We start from the raw sequence: 7,252 nt of genomic DNA on the forward strand, positions 1-7,252 counted from the left end.
ATGATGGAGCAAGGGCACGTGTGAAGAGAGCTCTAGTTAAAGAGAAATTGAAAATTTAAGGAGTAGATCTTCTTGATGCTCATAGCATTGTTGATTGGTGTAGTTCAACATTATCACAAGGGGGACTTTTGATTCAGTAGTACATAGGTTATTTTGGTTGGTTGAGGAAGGGTCCATAAGTGATAGATCAGATTGTTCTATTGTTAGAGACCCATCAAAAATACATTCATTGAGGAGCTCTAATTCTAGTACATGGACCATTTGGACACAACAATTAGCTTACTTTTGTCCTAGTTTTTTTCAGTGTGATTGGGATCACTATGAGTCAAGTGAGTAGGTGGATACATGGGCTCCACATTATCTTACTCAGTTGTCTTTCAAACCCTCTATTAGAAATTATGACATGGAAATTTCACTTGAGCATAACCATCTACCAAATCTTCTTTAGCTAGGACATGTCTTTTTATTGGTTGCACCATAGGGGAATGATGAGAAATCAAATTATTGGTTAGCACATTGTGTAAGAGGCAAACAAAATCTTGCACAACCAATCATAGATGACAATGGATTAACATATCCTACAGGTTTAGTTGTTGTTGGAACATCAGTGCGGACATACATGCTTAGAAGGAATGGAATTCCTGCATTCGAAGACTATCAAAAGCACAAAACAAATCTCATATATTCACATCTTATTATAGCAACAAATGTGAAGTTGTTAAAGCATCAAGGAAGACAAAAAGTAAAAGAACGTTTTACTATTACTAATGTTGATCATGTGGCCCTATTGGAAACCCTAAAATAAAGACAAGAACCTATAGGAATACTCAACTAGGTATATTTACTTCTTATGCTCTTTTGTTCATGATGATTTAGTGAATCGATGATTATCTCATTTAATACGATTATTTACTAATTTTTTTTATTATATTGGAATGTAGGTACATCATGAAGAGTAGCCATGCATGAAGATTAAAAACTAAACAAGGAGCTAAATGAAGAAAAATCTATTCTATTTTTGACACTACAATTTTTTATAGTTGTGTATTGATGTAATAATGATGAAACACTTGAGATATTTTAAATGTAAACTTGTTGATTTAATGTAAGAAATAGAGATGTTTTTACTTAATGTAATTTATGTGGAGGGACCTAAAAAATGATGATTTTAACACATACTAACACCAAACTTGCACTGTGTCCAATGCTAAAAATTTGAGGGAGGTAAAAAATAATGTTTTTGTTTAATAATAACCCTAGTGACACCCTTGTTCTAGCTATGAAGAACTTCCATCATTCGTGGCTACCCTATACCAAAGAGTCTCCAAGGTGTTCTATGTGCATTTTGAGGTTGATCTTCTGAGGTTCATAACTCAAAGCTCATTGGAGATATCGGTGAAATGTTGAATGCTACAAGAATTTCATGCCAAGGCCTAAAATAACCTATCTCATTTTTGAGAGATCACATTCTATTTGGATTTAGCACAATGATCTCGCTCGATGCCAAAACTCATAGTGTGTCGTAGTTCATAGGTGCATCACAAAATAACTTTGAAACTGTTGATCTTGGCATCGAATCATCAATGCCATTAGCTCCAAATGGGTAGTTAAACCCTAATAATACCCTTGTTCCATCCTTAGACAGCCTTCAATGTTTGTGGCCACCCCATACCAAAGAGTCTCCAAGGTGCTCTAAGTACATTTAGAGGTCAATCTTTTGAGGGTCGTAACTCAAAGCTCGTGTGGACTATCATTGAAATGTTGAATGCTAATGGAAGGTCATGTTAAGGCCTACAATAATCTATCTCCTTTCTAAGATATCATAATCCATTTGGATTCAGCACAATGATCTCGCTCGATGCAAAAACTCATAGTGTGCCTCAGTTCATAGGTGCATCACTACGTAACTTTGAAACTGTTGATCTTGACATCAAATCATCAATTCCATTAGCTCTGGATGAGTGGGTGAACCCTATTAACACCCATTTTTCAATCATGGAGAGGCTCCAATGTTTGTGGCCACCCCATACTGAAGAGTCTCCAAGGTGCTCTAAGTGTGTTTCAAGGTTAATTTTCTAAGGGTCATAGCTCAAAGCTTATGGGGGCTATTGGTGAAATGTCAAATGTTGTAAGAAGTTCATGTCAAGGCCTACAATAAGATATCTCATTTCTAAGATGTCACTTTCCATTTGGATTCAACACATCAAATCATCAATGTCATTAGCTCTAGATGGGTGAGTGAACTCTAGTAACACCTTTTTTTGGCCATAGAGAGCCTCCAACATTTGCAGCCACCCCATACCGAAGAGTCTCCAATGTGCTCTAAGTGCATTTTGAGGTTGATCTTTTGAGGGTAGTAACTCAAAGCTCGTGGGGGATATCAGTGAAATGTAGAATGCTACCAGATGGTCATGTTAAGGCCTATAATAACCTATCTCATTTCTAAGAGATCACATTCCATTTGGATTTGGCACAACAATCTTACTTGATGCCAAAATTCACAATATGCCTTAGTTTATAGGTGCATCACTGCATAATTTTGAAACTACTAATCTTGGCATCAAATCATTAGTACCATTAGCTCCACATGGGTAGGTGAATCCCATTAACACCCTTTTTTTGGCCATGGAGAGCGTCCAACATTCATGGCCACCTTGTACTGAAGAGTCTCCAAGGTGCTCTAAGTACATTTTGAGGTCAACCTTCTAGGGGTCGTAACTCAGAGATCATGGGGGCTATCAATGAAATGTTGAATGATATAGGAAGGTCATTCCAAAGCCTACAATAAATTATCTCATTTCTAAGAGATCACATTTCATTTGGAATTGGCACAACAATCTCGCTTAATGCCAAAACTCACAGTGTAGCTTAAGTTCATAGGTGCATCACTGAATTACTTTGAAACCATTGATTTTGGCATCTAATATTCAAGACCAATAACTCTAGATGGGTGGGTGAACCCTGGTAACACCCTTATTTCAGCCATGGAGAGCCTCCAACATTTATAGCTAACCCATATCAAAGAGTCTCCATGGTGCTCTAGGTGCATTTCGAGGTCAATCCTCTGAGGGTTGTAACTTGGAGCTCATAGGGACTATTAATGAAATATAAAATGCTACATGAAGTTGATTCCATGACCTACAATAACCTATCTCATTTTTAAGAGATCACATTCTATTCAGATTTGGCACAATGATCTTGCTCAATGCCAAAACTTGCAGTGTGCCTCTGTTCATAGGTGCATTACTGCATAACTTTGAAACCACTGATCTTGGCATCAAATCATCAATTCCACTAGCTCTATATGGGTGGGTTAACCCTAGTGACACCCTTGTTCTAGCCATGGAGAGCCTCCATCATTTGAGGCCACCCCATACCAAAGAGTCTCCAAGGTGCTCTAAGTGTATTTGGTTGGGTGAACCGTAGTGACATCTTAAGGGATTGCAGAGATCATTTCATATTAAACATATATGATATTATTTAAAATTAAACATTGCATCAAAATTTGATAATAATGGTTGTTAAAATGTTCTTCACAAATTATTTCATTTGAATCAAATATAAAAAACATAATCAAAATGAATGATATTCCATAAACATGAACAATACACATGATCCATTATAAATTGAACAATACTGTACTAAATTAATATGTATATCATTGTGCACATAAATAAAAAATATATATATCAAATTAAATGTATCCATAGACAAATTACACAAATATATATATCAAAGTTCACGTACCCGTAGATAAATTACACAAATATATATAAAAAATACATAGATCCATATACAAACTGTGGTTGATCACGCCATCGGAATGTGTATAATATCAATGTTTATATATAAAATGTGGAATATTCCATCTCAAAATGTCTCATGGAACATCCTATGACAATATACTATCCTATGCTATTGGTAGATGATCAAAATGCAACATCTTCATTGCACTATGTGGATCAGATGCCTCCTACATAATCAAAAAAGGAAAACCCAAAGTTAGACTACTAAATTTATATGATTCTAGGTATCTAACATTGAATTACTCCAATGCATAATGATCCTTTTTTTTCAATAAAGATTTATAGTATTAAACTTTCATCATAAATACCTCTCTCATTGACCTCCTGTGTCGGTTAGGAGACCTCTCATATGTCCACAGCAATGCTTGAACCTCATTGATTGTGGCTTGTAGATGTTCAAGTATGTTTGTTAGATGAATATATAAATTAAGCTATAACTTTATAATTCATAGCATACTAAATTTATAACATATAATTGAGAATTCAAACTATAACTTACCTCTGTTGACTCCTCCTCTGGATATAATGGTTGCGTGAGCAAAGATACAAAACTCTAACATCCAACCTCCTATGCACTAGGTTTTTTATATCACGAAAATTATTTTTGGATTTATTTATGAAAATAAGAAAAATAACAAATAAATGATACTTATACATACAATGCAGCTCTCATTGTGAATGGAAACACTAGAGGGTTTGCGATGTTGAATCTGCTTAGACCCATCACCAATAGCCACACTGTATACAATAAAGAATGTAATTAAATTTTATTACCATAAACATTTTACAAAACTACATCGATATTTAATCACTTTAAAAGTACCTAATTACCTTTCCCTTTTCAATGGGTTGTGCCTCATCCCCCACACTCTGCCCCCCTATGACAGGTGATACCTGCAAGAGAAAAGAAATATTAGAAGTCATATATGCTCCAATATCAAACAAAAAAATAAAAACATAATATAATGTACCATATATGTCTCAAGGCCAAATGAAATAGCTGAGAGCATGACATTATCAACCTATCTGAGCTCCTCCTCGGTCATCAACTAAACATGAATGAAGATCACATACATGTATAAGTCAGTATGGGTTAAAATTACTCTATTATAAAGATTAACTTTAAATCGCATATGTTGTAACAAAAAAATGTATACATGTATTGACATAGAAGGATTTCATGCCTCTGCATGCCCCTCCTCTCTCACATTGGGGTGTATAGCCTTTGTATGTGCATCTAGTGTATCCTCCTCCTCAAATACAAATTAATAGTCAAAAAGATCACCTATGGGACCCAAACAAATATTCTTGCACGTTATGCAAGTATGGGGCACACAAACATGTGATGAGCTTTTCGATAATGAACTCATGCTAGCATCATCAATACAGGGAAGCAACACTGACCTAGCCTAGGATATCAATAGGCTAATCAATCTATGGATGGCTCTAATAGTCTAAGAGCTAGCCTTTGTAATGATATCAGGATGTTGCACTAGAGGAGGGGGGGAGACATTAGTAGGGGGACAAAAGTGTCAGCTTTCTCCACTAGGCAAAGGGTCTATTCTGAGGAGCTCCTCCTCCTAAACCCATGTTGGGCCTTATGCTCCAATAGTTCACCTTGAGATGCAACACAAATTTGACATACAATTTTTTAATGAAATAGAATGGTGCCTCTAAATTTTTGTTTGGAGGGCTGTCAAAAACCATCCACCAACAATCCCAAAATTTTTCATGCATAGCCTCATTAATTGATAATTTGGGCTTTGTGTGTTCTATTGGTTTACTAATTTTTGGGCCTACAAAAAGGCTAACTATATCATCTTTAGTTATATTTAGGGTCGCAACCTCATCATAGTCCAACCCATCATCAAACATGGCATGCATTTGCTCACACTAGTGAAGAGCAACATTTTGTTCATTAGTAAGTGTTTCAATATTATCCACTATGGTGTTTAACATGGATAAGATGGGAGCCAATGCAGATATATTGTTATATGTGGTTTTCCAAACCCTTAGTTCAGCAACATTTTCAAATATCAAATCTTCAATTTGAGAAGGGTTTTGAGGGGGTAGGGGATTGTTTGGTGGATGATTTTGAGGGGGTACTAGATTGTTTGGTCGAGGGTTACAAGGAACACTATTTCTTGGCTCAATATCATCATTTGGGTCAACCATACCTATTAATTTGTAAAACATTTAATTTCTATTTTAAAAACCTAAATTTCACCAATCATTTAAATCATAAACAAATACAAAATTTTTTTTATCTATATCCAATACACATTCCAAAATTCAATACCTAAAATGGAGCACAACCAAACAAACCAAAAAATACAATGCAAAAATTGCTCTTTGGTTTTTTTAAAATCCTGCACGTACCCCCAATAGGGTTTTTAATGCTCTTTTTCATTTTCATAACCCAATCTTGTTATTTGAATCCTAGAAGCCTGATAGAGTTATTTGAATCCTAGAAACCTAATTGGGTTATGGCTTGGTGATAACGTAGGAAAATGACTAAAAGGCTTGTGAGACTATTTTCCCTCCAATTTTTTTCCTTTAGATGTTTTTTCATCTTCTAAGATGAATTCTCATATTTTCCTTCATTAGGTTTGCTAATGATGAAGTTGGTATGTGTAAAATTACTACCATAATATTACACATCTTCTTAGCTTTCTAACCATATATTTTTTTCTATTTTTGGCTAATATTAATGATGCAAACTTTAATTACTTTTACCAATTCCTTGACATTCCTCACTGACATGTGTCTACCATTTTTTAATAACTTTTGATACACTTAACCAAATTCAAAATAAATTATATGTTATTGTTCTACACTTAAGTCTATACACTTTTTTTTTTTTAATTCCATTTTTTATTGTTTTGGTGTAAGTTATGCTCAACACACAAATAGATACCAAAGTTTTGGGATGTAGTCATTTCAATAATTCATAAAAAATAAAATAATCATCATAAAATTACAAAAAAAATCACAAATTCTAGATATAACTCTTAACTATCATGCTACCAAAGGGTTACGCAAATGACTAAATATGAATGTGTTTTTTCGCATTGCACATGAAAACAACTATGTAATGTTTTCTAAAAAAAATAGGAATTATTTTTTGTGTGTAGATTTTGACCCACCTAATCTTATTCATTTTGTACAAACTCTAGTATTTTAGAAATTATACTTAAAGTACTACAATTTATATATTTTACACATATTGTCATTTTGAGTGGATGAACCTCAAATGTATCCTCCAAGTTCAGATTTACCTGATTTCAAAAAAAAGGTGTTCACTTATACCCCACTTTTTGTACACCATCTTGGTGCACTCACCCAATAGGGTACCCTTCACAAGATTCACCAAAACCCTTCCTATATAATCCTCTCAAATCTCCAATGCACTCATCAATACAACACTCTCTTCCTAAGAATTCTCT

This window comes from Cupressus sempervirens, chromosome 1 (genome assembly GCF_028749045.1).
Source record: "Cupressus sempervirens isolate cs-2001-9-10 chromosome 1, ASM2874904v1, whole genome shotgun sequence".
In the NCBI taxonomy this organism is placed as follows: Eukaryota; Viridiplantae; Streptophyta; class Pinopsida; order Cupressales; family Cupressaceae; genus Cupressus; species Cupressus sempervirens.